At 34.1% G+C, this 14016-nt stretch overlaps 1 pseudogene; it reads left to right on the forward strand.

Moving 5' to 3' along the window:
- The first annotated feature begins 5017 nt into the window (after positions 1–5017).
- The window catches only part of LOC138691208 (transcriptional repressor scratch 2 pseudogene), a 233975-nt pseudogene continuing 224976 nt past the window's right edge, over positions 5018–14016 (forward strand).

Genomic DNA, 14016 nt, shown 5'->3' on the forward strand with positions numbered 1-14016 from the left:
CATCACGTAGAAAAACTTATTTTTACCCAATTTTCTACGCGGCGTATTAAATTCTTTTGATGGAAATAACTTAATAAAAGCCATGACAATATTGCCAAACATTTATTTTTCACACTTTCATTTATAATCTCAGAAATAAAAATAATTTTAGTCATTAAATGTAACGTAGTTACATGTAAAATGAATTATAAGATTATCTTATTTTAAAGATCAACGTGTCTTTTAATTTAGCAGTTATTAATTGTCATAATTACCCACCAACAGGAAACTCATTCAGTAACAACTTCAGCATCATTATGTAGGCCTAATTTTCTTTAAATTACTTACGCCTACTTACTTACAAATAGCTTTTAGAAAATCCAGAGGTTCATTGTTGCCCTCACATAAGCCCGCCATCGGTTCCTATCCTGAGCAAGATTAATCCACTCCCTACCATTATATCCCATCTCCCTTAAATCCATTTTAATATTATCCTCCTATCTATGTCACGGCGTCACCAGAGATCTTTTTCCCCTCAGGTCTTCCAACTAACATTCTATACGTATTCACCCATACGACCTACATGCCCTGCCCATCTCAAACGTCTGGATTTAATGTTCCTAATTATGTTAGGTGAAGAATACAATGCATGCAGTTCTGCGTTGTGTAACTTTCTCCATTCTCCTGTAACTTCATCCCTCTTAGCCCCAATTTTTTTCCTAAGTACTATATTCTCGAACACCCTTAACCTTTACTTCTCTCTCGTCCAAGTTTCACAGCTATACAGAACAACCGGTAGTATAACTTTCAGTCTTTTTTTTTAAAGACTCTCAATGGACTAACAGCAGGCACTTCGCGTATTTATTCTGCGTTTAATTTCCTCTCGAATGTCATTTATATTTTGTTACTGTTACTTCAAGATACCTGAATTTGTCCATCTTTTAAAAGGAGAAATTTCTAATTTTTATATTTTCATTTCATACTGTGTTCTGATCACCAGACATAATCATATACTTTATTTTATTCGGGATTTGCTTCCAAATCTATCTCATACTTGCTTCAAGTAAAATTCCCGTATCTTTTCTGATAGTTTTTGGATTTTCTCCTAACATATTCATGTCATCTGCATAAATAGGTAGCTGAAGTAACCCGTTCAATTCCAAACCCTCTCTGTTTTCCTAGACTTTCCTAAAGGCATATTCTAGATTAATAGTCAGCGATGTGTGCAAGGGAAGGAGAAAGAAACTGGCCAGCTTACCCTGCCTTAGTTGGTTCATGACTGATTCCTTGTTGGCGTCAGTTATGAGATTGAAAAGTTTCTTCGGAGAGTTGACTAAACAATAAACAATTCTAGGAAATGTGTCCGAAGGTTTTAACTATAAAAAATTTATCAGAGGACTAATTCCAGTACCCTAATCATAGACATTTCCTCAAATTCTCCGTCAATTTTTAATTTATAACTTTTGGAGCCCAAAAGTTTACTCCGTGAAATGTAATACAATGGGTTTCTTCTAAAATTGGAGAATAAGATTCTTGTACCAATGACGACACCTTTTAACAACTGTGAACTGACAATATACGTCAATGAAAAGGGGTGGACAATTATGTTCGTTTACTAAAGTAGTTCATAACACGAAGCCTTTCATTTCATATAAAAAGCAATAGCTAGCTAAATTCATTCTTTCTCTGCGAAAAAGTTGAACGCCTGTAAATACGTAGTATACGACGAGCCGCACAGCTGTGTCGGAGAAGTTGCCGCTCTACGACGGCGCATCTAGTGTTCATAAAAAGGCTGCTGAGTATCGTGAGCTTATGGCCCATTTGTACAATAATGCAGAAGTGATTTATCGCCATTAATATATGTATCGTTGACATTTACATAAAATCATGGACATACAACTTAAATTGTTCAGTGGTTAGCATGTGAGGGTTGCACTATTAATTTATATTTTGTACGACAGAGCTATGGACACATAACTGGACATTAATAATGAAATTGGAGAAAAATGCAACAAAGAAATGTCAAACTGCAGAACTAATTAAACATTAATTGCCATTAATATTAAAATACTAGAAGAAACTGCAAGAGAATTTATACTGTGCAAGAAAACAATAGCAATAAATAAAATTGAAAGAAAATATAACAGGCCTTAGTTACTACTTGACGTCAGCCAACAAACAAACGCCAATCGGGGCATATCTACAAGTGTGTATAAACAGGCATATTCACTACATATTTCCACCTCCAATCTGAAGATTTGTTTTTCCATCTGCGTTCAGCAACCGTTTAAAAAGAGAATTTATATCTCCATCATAATTGAACTTCAAAGATTTAAGTGTTTTCTCCTTGGTCCGATTCCTCAAATCATCCTATCTCGTTCTAAAGGGCCTTGGTTACTACTTGACGTCATCCAACAAACAAGCGCAAATGGAGGCATATTTATATGTGTGTATAAACAGGCATATTCACTTTATATTTTCACATCCACTCTGAAGATTTTGTTTATCCATCTGGGCCCAGCAACCGTTTGAAAAGAGAATTTGTATCTCCATCATAACTGACTGCAACGATTTAAGTGTTTTCTCCTTGGTCCGATTCCTCAAATCGTCCTATCTCGTTGTAAAGTGCCTTAGTTACTACTTGACGTCAGCCAACAAACAAACCCGAATCGGGGCATATCTACATGTGTGTATAAACAGCAATAATCACTTTATATTTTACCTCCAATCTGAATATTTTGTTTATTCATCTGCGTCCAGTAACCATTTAAGAAGAGAATTTGTATTTCCATCATAATTGACTTCAACGATTTAAGTGTTTTCTCCTTGGTCCGATTCCTCAAATCGTCCTATCTCGTTCTAAAGTGCCTTAGTTACTACTTGACGACAGCCAACAAACAAACGCGAATCGAGGCATATCTACACGTGTGTATAAACAGGCATATTCACTTTATATTTTCACCTCCAATCTGTAGATTTTTTTTTTCCACCCTCCTCCTGTGACGTGTATAGTTGTCTGCCCTCTCCTTCACTAACACCCGCCCTCCCTCCATCCCTCTACTACCCTTCCATGTATGATTTACACTTCACACTTTGTTTGGAATACGGGGTAGGGAGAGCGGGTGGGTGGGAGGCACAAGCAATGCATTTGGGGAAGGGTCGATACGGCGGGCTCGCCGACCGGAGGCTTGGTAACAGGTGTTGGCAGATACCGAGGATCGATTAGGCCAAGTGGGAAGCGAGTCTGGGAGCCCCGAAGCGTCGCGGCGCGCATGCGCGAGCTCGGCAGCGCGAGGCACCCCGCCCGGTCGAGTCGAGAGTGTCCATGTCGGTCCTATGGGCGAGGCGTCCCGACGCTCCAGGTTCGTGTTCTTTGTGTCCGCCTCGGAGGGACGTTCCTTGCTGCATGTGTGTGCAGCCAGACTCGACGCCGACACGTCAGTGAATCCGATCCCGCCGCCACGAACTCAGTCACAACAAAACTCAAACGCCGTCCGGAAGAGTCGTGTACCTTCATTTGGCCTTACTGGAGCTTCTATTTTCTGATAGGGTCGTTTTACTTCTCGAGGATTATTACTGCTGCTGTGTCTTGCGTGTGTGTTCGCGGACGAACCAATTGTTGCTTCTCACGGCCTCCCTGTCGACCCAGCGTCGCGCCACTAACAGGTGGCTGCAGACTTGCCTACAGCGTCCCCCCCGCCTGAACAGCCTGTCTGTCCATCTGTCTACCGGCTTCCCCCAACCAGCAATGCCCCCTGCGCTCCAGTGTAGGCCATCTTCTCTGTCCCCTTCCTCCTGTCGCCCCAAGTCCTCCCGCACACTTCCATAATCAATCGCTAATTCGAGACAACGAAGAGCTCACAGTGAACCAAGAATACAACGACAGTTTGTGACATTTCATTTCTAATCTCCAGCAGAAGTGAGACTTATATTTTAATTTTTTTTTCTGTGATGGATAATGCCAAAGAAACGAAAGCAATAGCTCCATAACGGGGAACTTTTCATGTTGCCGCTGTTACGCATTTTCGCCGATAAGAGCAAAAATATTACAAGAACAAGAAAGAAACGGAAGAAGAAAAGATGGGTAACCACCCACGCACGTACGGCCTCTGAGACCGTAGACTGAACGGATGCCACGCTCCGCTATCTAAGGACTTTCCTTCGAGTCCGATCTGCACTAGAGATTTTTTTTAACATTACATAACTCTCAACGCCATGCCAGAGCCCGTACGCCGTGTATGTTTTGTATAACCTGTTGGCTACACTTTTCGTGTGGGTGAAGTGCAACTTGTTGATTCGCAGTGTTGCAGTGTCGCTGGAATTCCCGGTAATTAGTAACAGGCTACGTCATCAGGTGTCTACCCCCGAACTGTCCTTCAAAGAAACAGTATCCGTCAGTTTGTTTCATCAAGTGGTACCTGACCACAGAGAATCAAGAGCAATATTCAGCCTCAACATTTCAGAGAAGAATTTTTTAAGAAAAAAACATTGAATCATTTATTATTCGCACCTTTGTATAAACAAAACAACGAAAGCAATATTTACCTGCTAGTGAAGAAACTGTAGTCGAATGCAGTAGAATTTTTTGTGTGTATTGTAAGAGAGTTATAAGCGTTATTGAAGCAGTGAGAAGTGATGAAAGTAGATATTTAGAGGCCTCATATTGTAACGCAAAAAAGGTGCTAAAATCTAAGAAAAAGATGACATCTTTATCCTAAGATGGACAGAAGAATTGTGTTATTTTTTAAAAAATTGAAGAGAAATCTAATCTGAAAAAAAATCGGACGAAATACTTTGAAAATTATATAAAAAAATTAATTTAATTTTGAAATTGAAGCTACATCCCTCTCAGCTCGTGTTACCATCGAAACGAGAAGACTTCCTCCTTCATTTGTTTGGATAGTTGAAAGTGCAAGATGCCGCGTTGTTACATGGTCAAGAAGGCATGCAACAAGTACCAGACCTCGGTACGCGATTGCTGGGCCTCCACGCACGAAGAAGACCGCGAGGAGGCGCCGGCGGGCCCTGTGAGCCCCACTGAAGGGTGCGTGGCGCCGCCAAGCCCTGGCGCCTATTACCGGCCTCTTACCACCATCACCTCTCAGCACAGTGAGTATCTCCCCGCTCCCCACAACCAAGTGGGCAGCATTCTATCGTAAACTTTTGTCGCTTTTATGAAAATCATGCACTGTAGATATTTTACATTTTAGACATTTATTTCAAGCTTATTGGAATATTCACTCTATTATTTAGAGAATTTTACTTCAATTTTGGAAAATTTTCAAGTAGCAAAGCTTCAAGCATTTTTACAACTATTTTCTTATCCAAAAACTCGATAAATAAAACAGCCTTTCAAATTATATCCCTATAGCTATTTGGTAACTATATTAGTAAGTTCCATGAACATTTTAAAATCATTTTAAATGACTATATGACATACCTGTTACTTTACATGTGAGTAATCAACAGGCAGTTTAACTTAACTCTTCACTTAAAATCTATACTACACGTGTACAACGAAATTTACACAGATGCCATGACGATATAATTTTCTGGATGTTATGTATTTTCTTTTATTTATTACAGTTTGTGTGCAATGTTCGCCGTTTTTATAGAACTGAATGTTTTTTTTTTTCAAAGCCTGCTATTTCATTTTAAATTATTGTTATAGGAAGGAGCTTTAAAACAAAAGAGTTATTATTTTAATTCTTGTTTATTCTTATCTTAATGATATTTTATACCATGTTATATACTTACTGTACTATAATACTTCATAATTTCTCAATTAAAATAAATAAGATACTAGGTTTTGGCCTGAATAACATAAAATAGAAGGTTTTGGAAAAAACTAATCATACATTTAAATATTATTTTCAGTGACAAATAGCAGAAATTGTCAAAATAATAACTTGGATTCATAGTTTAAGATATGGTGTATGTACTCGTATATATTATGTTATTAGGTCAAAATCTGTTTACGAGCAAAATAGCAGGTTTTTTAATCAAACCATTCAATTGTAGTTGTAATAATTACAATATTATGTATTTTAAATACAATTTAATAAGAATAATACTTTTAAAGATATTTTTATGACCAGCAACTTCTTGTACATAATTCATCGTATTTATTTACCAATAATGTTTAGATATATGCCTATAGAAACAGTTATTCTGTACCTATCTTACCACCTTCACGTACTCCCACTCATTACAGAAGTACAGCGAAACTTCCAATAATATTTGAAGGGGTGAGAATGTTATAGTTCTAAGCCACACAGACACAATTTCACAGAGAAATGTATTGAAGGTTTAGAATCCAATGCTTTTAAGTGCGGTATCATAATTTCTTCGGCGTATGCGTACGTCATTTGTTGAGTAATTTTTATAATAATTTACTAGTAGCTTCCTCATATGTGTAAGAAATGAACCCACACAAAAAATCATTTTTGTTAGAAGTATGGCTCTGGAGTATCTGATACTCACCCCTTCTTTTATTGATATTAAAATGCACGACGATGTGATATTAGCAAATATTTCCCATATATTTAATCGTTTTCATTTTTTCGGTATCCGGTACTAAATGTAATTATAAAGTTCTTTTTAAAATATCATGTCAGATATTTAAGAATGTCTTAGTATTGTGATGTAGGGTAAAGGTTGTTAATACTGTGATACGAGTAATACTGTGATAGTTCGTTTCGAATTTGCATTACAATTTTACTGAGCGAGAGAAGGTCCGGTTTTGTGCAGCAACTTGTCCACGAACATTCCCTTAATACGTTGACGCAAAAAAAGCCGAACTTCCTCTCGCTCGGTAAAATAGCAATAAATTCTCAAAAAGAACCATCACAATATTACTTGTATCACAGTATTACCAACCTTTACCCTACTCGTAATGCACAAACATAAAAGAATGAAACGCTTTCCATGCAACATTATTTCTGATATAAAATATGTACAGTTAAACATTATGATATCCAGCAAGATGTCTGAAAACTTGTAATAGTTGTAGTTCTATCATACAATATATCGATATATAAACAAATATATTATCTAAGACATTACACTATAACCTTAGTATGTAGAGAATTTGCGATATTTCGGAAAACGTGGTACAACCCAAGCAACACTATTAGATAATGAGCAATGATTACTTTAAATTTAATAACTTGAACTGGGATTGCCATTATTCTAATATGTTATTAGGTTAGCAATGTTTCACATCTTTGAGCGTTTATGTTTTCACATACTGTGAACAAGAAATGCCAATCTGGTTGAATATGTACTGGGGTTACTAAAGGATTTGTAGGAGTAAAATTATCTGAATCTCCTAGAATAGAATAGAATATTTTATTTTCGCTGGTAGAGTTAAGACTAAAAGTTCTTCTCTTCCACTCAACCAGACTGAATCAATACAATAGCGACATACATATTTAAATTATGAATATTTACAATACACTAAAGATTCTCCAGCAATATTGTTCAGTTAAGTTTCAACGACTAGTACATTTTTATTTAATTTCAGATAATACCGAAAATAACTTTATTTATGAGTTAATGTAATTCAATTCACTCTAATATGCAATATGTAAAGAATTATAATTAAGCTGAGATAGCTAGTTGGTTAAATTATGAAAATCAGTTTAGTAGAAGTTTACTGGAACTATGTTATAGGGAGCAAAATATAAATCTAAAATATATTTATATAATGAGAATAATATTAATGCAATGAGATTTTGCCATTGGAGGTTTTGTACTCTATTTAGAGAAATTAATGGTAGACCTAATAATAAGAATGCACAGATTTTAGTTTCATTGTAGCAAATATTAATCAGCAATTAATCTCTTAAGCAATAATTTATGTAATTTTGACCTAAATGAAGTTATTGTCCAACAACCTCTTACATCACTCGAAAGCAAGTTGCAGTTTCTAGCAACTGAAACTGTATAAGATGAAGAATATAAAGATGTTCTTTTAATGACTATTACACTTTTACTACGTCACACTACTTTCGACCAATAAAACGGTACGAAAGGACGTCTTTCAACCAATCATGGCCGCTTATCGCACAATTTTATCGCGTCCCTAGCATTTGTTTAATTTTATCGCGTCCCTAGCATTTGTTTATTTTTATCACTACCCTAGCATTTGTTTCTTTGTTTGCCAACATTTCAAACTGCACTGGTCTGGCCGTCAAAAAACAGAAAATTACAAACCACTCCAGTCGATGCACATCACTTTCAAATATGACTCTCATTTTGACATTCAAGAACAAGAATTAATAAAGATTACTGGTCATATATGAAGAGCACCATTCGGAAATCCTGAATGAGTTGAGGGATACACCATGTACACCAACGAGTTCACTTCTTTTACACACACGTCCAATATAACATCAACTGAACCACCAAAACATTCAAATTTGAAAATTGTACTTTCAATAATTGTTTCTTTTAAAATTATCCATGTTTATTTTTTATTTCATCATCGTTAATTAAAACGTTTCTTGTTTATTTCATCATCCCTAATTAAAACTTTTCTAACACATGTTTATATTATTTAGGTTATGTTTGTTATAGCTTCTGCTATATATTATGGATAGTCACGTAACAGAGATTGTTTAATACTAAGATTTATTGAAAACCATCTGTCAAGTGACGTTGATTACTGGGATCCGGATGATTGAAATGGAATGCAAATGTTTTAATAAAAATGAAACTGAATCAACAAAGCCTTCTTGACTAGTAACAGTCCACAGAGTTCAATGATGATTCCATAGTTGGCACAACTGATACCGGTAACAAGAAAACATCATCATAAAACACTACTGCCATCTAGAGTAATGTTGAGATGGTACAATAATACATTTGAAGACAGTTGTATTTTCGTAAGCCAATTAATATTTTATTGTACACTTTGTTACTTCTAATCTTTATATAGCCTACTTTCTTCTAATCGTGTAATAGTCAATTAAATCCCACTCGAGTTTTGATTTTCTCTAGATAAATCAAAACCTCTAGTGAGATTACTGTTGATAAAATTGTTAATAATATAATTAAGATAATGAATCCTACAATATCTATGATTCTGAAATATGGAGAGAATGTTTCTCTTTAATTCAATTGGAATATTTGATCCTGTTTGGTGTAGGATTCATAATTAATGCACTATTACAGCGGCTGCAACAATAAATGCTAATAGGAAAAGAAATGTAAAGAATCGATTTAATGTAACATCATCTCGAGCAAAACCACCTCGTATTCCTAGTAGAAGACCACTACCTAAATATGGAATTGCTAATAAATTAGAAGAGTCCACTGCAAGAATGATGGATGCCACTTTCTTGTCGAAAATGAACCAAGACTGTCAATGCATAGCTTAAGACATATAGAATGTACATAGATAGTTATATGGCATTAACACTGATAGTCATTGTCCAGTAATGATCGGAAAATCACAGTTAAGCTTTGAGCGCTAAGCATTTCAAACTTTCAATTGCTTCTCCTGCAAAATGTATTCCAAATGACATCCATCATTCTTGCAGTGAACTCTTCATTTGTAATTTACTGTTGCTCTTCAAAACGATATTAACTGGTTTCTAAGATACGATTTTATATTTAAGTGTGAAGACATACTGTAATATTAGCAGAATTTTGTGTAATCCTCTTTAACATATTCATTAAATGAAAACAAGAAAAGGTTTGTAAGTAACAATACAATACATCTGACATAACAAATGTGAATATGTGATATTTATCAAAGTTTTCATAACTTTTCCGTCTTTCCATCCTAGATCTAAGCAAACAAATATTTTCTAATATTTTATTTCCGGTATTACAGAACGTAGTTGTAATGCGATATATTGAACGTTTCTGTAATACATATTTATCTGCTACCATTCGCCCACAGTTATCAGATGTACAATATTGTCATAAGAACACTGATTATCGATATTTAAATTGTATATGACAATATTTTTGGTAAAGCCGTTTTCCTTTTTTAAAAACAGAACTGAACAATTCTAATAAGATATTTTCGGTTTTATTTATTTTTAAGTGCATAGAAATTTATAAAAGTTCCTCTATACGTTTTTTCGATTACCTAAAGTTATAAGATACAACACAGATATATATCCTAACTCAAATTGTATCTCATTAAATATGTCGAAACGTAATGATATTAAGCTATGTTTAGTTATACATTAAATTACACAATTTTTCATACCAGATATAAGCAAAAAATTATGCTGTAAGTGTTATTTCTAAGTAATCATTTTTCTTTTATTGAAATTAAGTCACAATATTCTGATAATAATTTAGCAACAAAATGCAGCAATTGAAATATTTTCGAAATTATATTTATTTCAGTACGTGAAGGTAAACAAGTTTTTCTGTTAGTCTCAGAGTTTTCATTTACCCAGATATCTCGGATAGAAGCAAAGGTTCATTTTCTGACAAATATTATCTCTGATGTTAAAATATGATAAACATTTTTTAATTTAAAAAACATTGCATTTACTACTACATATTTAATAAAGCTTCTGTTTATTTACTACTTTACCCATTTACCCAAAAGTACAATTTCTGTTGACAAATAATTTTCTCATGTCCCAAAATTAGTCATCATCAATCATACATTTTCCGAGTACAGGTAATATTTCTTCCTGGTGTTCAAAATAGGTAAATATATTGACAATATCGCTGAAAGTATAACCGCTTGTTTCCTACATTCTTCTTGAAGATTTCAGATACACATACAGCATATATCATAGCCTATTATAGCTGAGAATGTCACCACTTGTTCGCTATATTCTTGTTGAAGATTTTATATAACCACTTGTTTGCTATATTCTTGTTCAAGATTTTAGATAAACACACAGTGTACATAGTTCACTGTTATCGCTGAGAGTATCACTACTTGTTTGCTATATTCTTGTTCAAGATTTTAAATAAACACACAGTGCACATAGTTCACTGTTATCGCTGAGAATATCACTAATTGTTTCCTATATTCTTGTTCAAGATTTTAGATAAACACACAGTGTACTTAGTTCACTGTTATCGCTGAGAGTATCACTACTTGTTTGCTATATTCTTGTCAAGATTTTAGATAAACAGACAGTATACATCGTAGGATACTATCACTGGAAGTATAACCACTAGTTTCCTATATTCTTGTTCAAGATTTTAGATAAACACACAGTGTACATCGTAGGATACTATCGTTGGAAGTATAACCACTTGTTTGCTATATTCTTGTTCAAGATTTTAGATAAAGTCACAGTGTACATAGTTCACTGTTATCGCTGATAGTATCACTACTTGTTTCCTATATTCTTGTTCAAGATTTTAGATAAACAGAGAGTATACATCGTAGGATACTATCGCTGAAAGTATAACCATTTGTTTCCTATATTCTTGTTCAAGATTTTAGATAAACACACAGTGTACATAGTTCACTGTTATCGCTGAGCGTATCACTACTTGTTTCCTATATTCTTGTTCAAGATTTTAGATAAACAGATAGGATACTATCGCTGAAAGTGTAACCATTTGTTTCCTATATTCTTGTTCAAGATTTTAGATAAACACACAGTGTACATAGTTCACTGTTATCGCTGAGAGTATCACTACTTGTTTCCTATATTCTTGTTCAAAATTTTAGATAAACAGAGAGTATACATCGTAGGATACTATCGCTGAAAGTATAACCATTTGTTTCCTATATTCTTGTTCAAGATTTTAGATAAACACACAGTGTACATAGTTCACTGTTATCGCTGAGAGTTTCACTACTTGTTTCCTATATTCTTGTTCAAGATTTTAGATAAACAGATAGGATACTATCGCTGAAAGTGTAACCATTTGTTTCCTATATTCTTGTTCAAGATTTTAGATAAACACACAGTGTACATAGTTCACTGTTATCGCTGAGAGTATCACTACTTGTTTCCTATATTCTTGTTCAAAATTTTAGATAAACAGAGAGTATACATCGTAGGATACTATCGCTGAAAGTATAACCACTTGTTTGCTATATTCTTGTTCAAGATTTTAGATAAACACACAGTGTACATAGTTCACTGTTATCGCTGAGAGTATCACTGCTTGTTTCCTATATTCTTGTTCAAAATTTTAGATAAACAGAGAGTATACATCGTAGGATACTATCGCTGAAAGTATAACCACTTGTTTGCTATATTCTTGTTCAAGATTTTATATAACCACTTGTTTGCTATATTCTTGTTCAAGATTTTAGATAAACACACAGTGTACATAGTTCACTGTTATCGCTGAGAGTAACACTGCTTGTTTCCTACATTCTTGTTCAAAATTTTAGATAAACAGAGAGTATACATCGTAGGATACTATCGCTGAAAGTATAACCACTTGTTTGCTATATTCTTGTTCAAGATTTTATATAACCACTTGTTTGCTATATTCTTGTTCAAGATTTTAGATAAACACACAGTGTACATAGTTCACTGTTATCGCTGAGAGTATCACTACTTGTTTCCTATATTCTTGTTAAGATTTTAGATAAACTGACAGTATACATTGCAGGATACTATCGTTGGAAGTATAACCACTTGTTTCCTATATTCTTGTCAAGATTTTAGATAAACTGACAGTATATATTGCAGGATACTATCGTTGGAAGTATAACCACTTGTTTGCTATATTCGTGTTCAAGATTTTAGATAAACAAACAATATACATCGTCCGCTAATATCATACACAGTATTACCACTTGTATGTTATATTTATTGTCGAAGACTTCAGATAAATTGACAATGTATATCGTCCGCTATTATCGCTTATAGCATAATCGCTTGTTCACTGTATCCATGTATAAGATTTGAGATAAACTGAGAGTATGAATCTTCCGCTATTATGACCTATTTTTTTATATTTTTGTTGAAGTTTTCATATAAACACACAGTATATATTATCCCCTATTATCGCTGATATTATAACCATGTTTTGTTTGCTATATTCTCGTTGAACAACAACAATGCTTGTTGATTTTACGTTGTTTTAATGTGCGTAATGAAAAGACTAAACGTGGTATTATGGATGGTTAAAAAGTAACAATTTCATTACACATATATTTTCTGTTAATTTATAGCAAAATACATAACATGTACATAAAATATCGTCTACAATTCGTACCAAAATTGTAGCTTCATTTCACTGGTGGGTTTTAAAATTTCCTACGGTCATGTTCTAATCTGACTCCTTCCTGCATAAAGCTTCAGTTTTGCAGTTTGATTTAAAATATGCTCTTATCAACAAGAAACACGACTGATTAATACGCGAGCAATGTATCTGATTTCATGGAATAATGCTATGTCATCACGTAGGAGCCGATTTATATACAGTAAAACTGGTATTTTGTGTAATGTTTAGTTTATAAATATACAAGACATGTCCCCCTCTCTTGTAGAAGACTTTCTGGTCAGCTAGTATTTGATTTGTTATCTTTAACGGTTTTAACTATCACTTATAAGTCAACGACTGAATGGTTTACGAACTCAATAAGTGGTGAAATAATAATGTATTCATAGTCGGCGACTAATTCTTTATATGAGATACTAAATTTATAAATCCTCCTTACCCACTTCCGGACAAACTTTCTCATTCTACTCCCTTTTCTCTATCACTTTACTGATACATTATGTTCCAAATTAGGTTCCACAACTTTTACTTCAAACGTTAAAAGTCTATGACTATTCCAAAAGACTTATAATCCACTAGTGTATCGGTTCCAAAACCCAGCTTGTTCATGTTATTTCCATTAACCTCCTCATCCTCATGCAAACATATTGGTTTTAGATGATCATGATTCCAAAATGCTCTTTATTCGAACATATCTTCTTTAAGAAAATAATATGTTTGACATTTGAAACCTTAACATAATCCGATATTGAAATCAACAGTTTCAAAGGTATTTTATTTTTAAATCTAGCCAGCCAGCACTGCAACATTTAGAAGATAGAGCTTATGTCGCTTTTTACACAAAAGTTATGTTTTAGT

The sequence above is a fragment of the Periplaneta americana genome, chromosome 16 (genome assembly GCF_040183065.1).
Source record: "Periplaneta americana isolate PAMFEO1 chromosome 16, P.americana_PAMFEO1_priV1, whole genome shotgun sequence".
NCBI lineage: Eukaryota > Metazoa > Arthropoda > Insecta > Blattodea > Blattidae > Periplaneta > Periplaneta americana.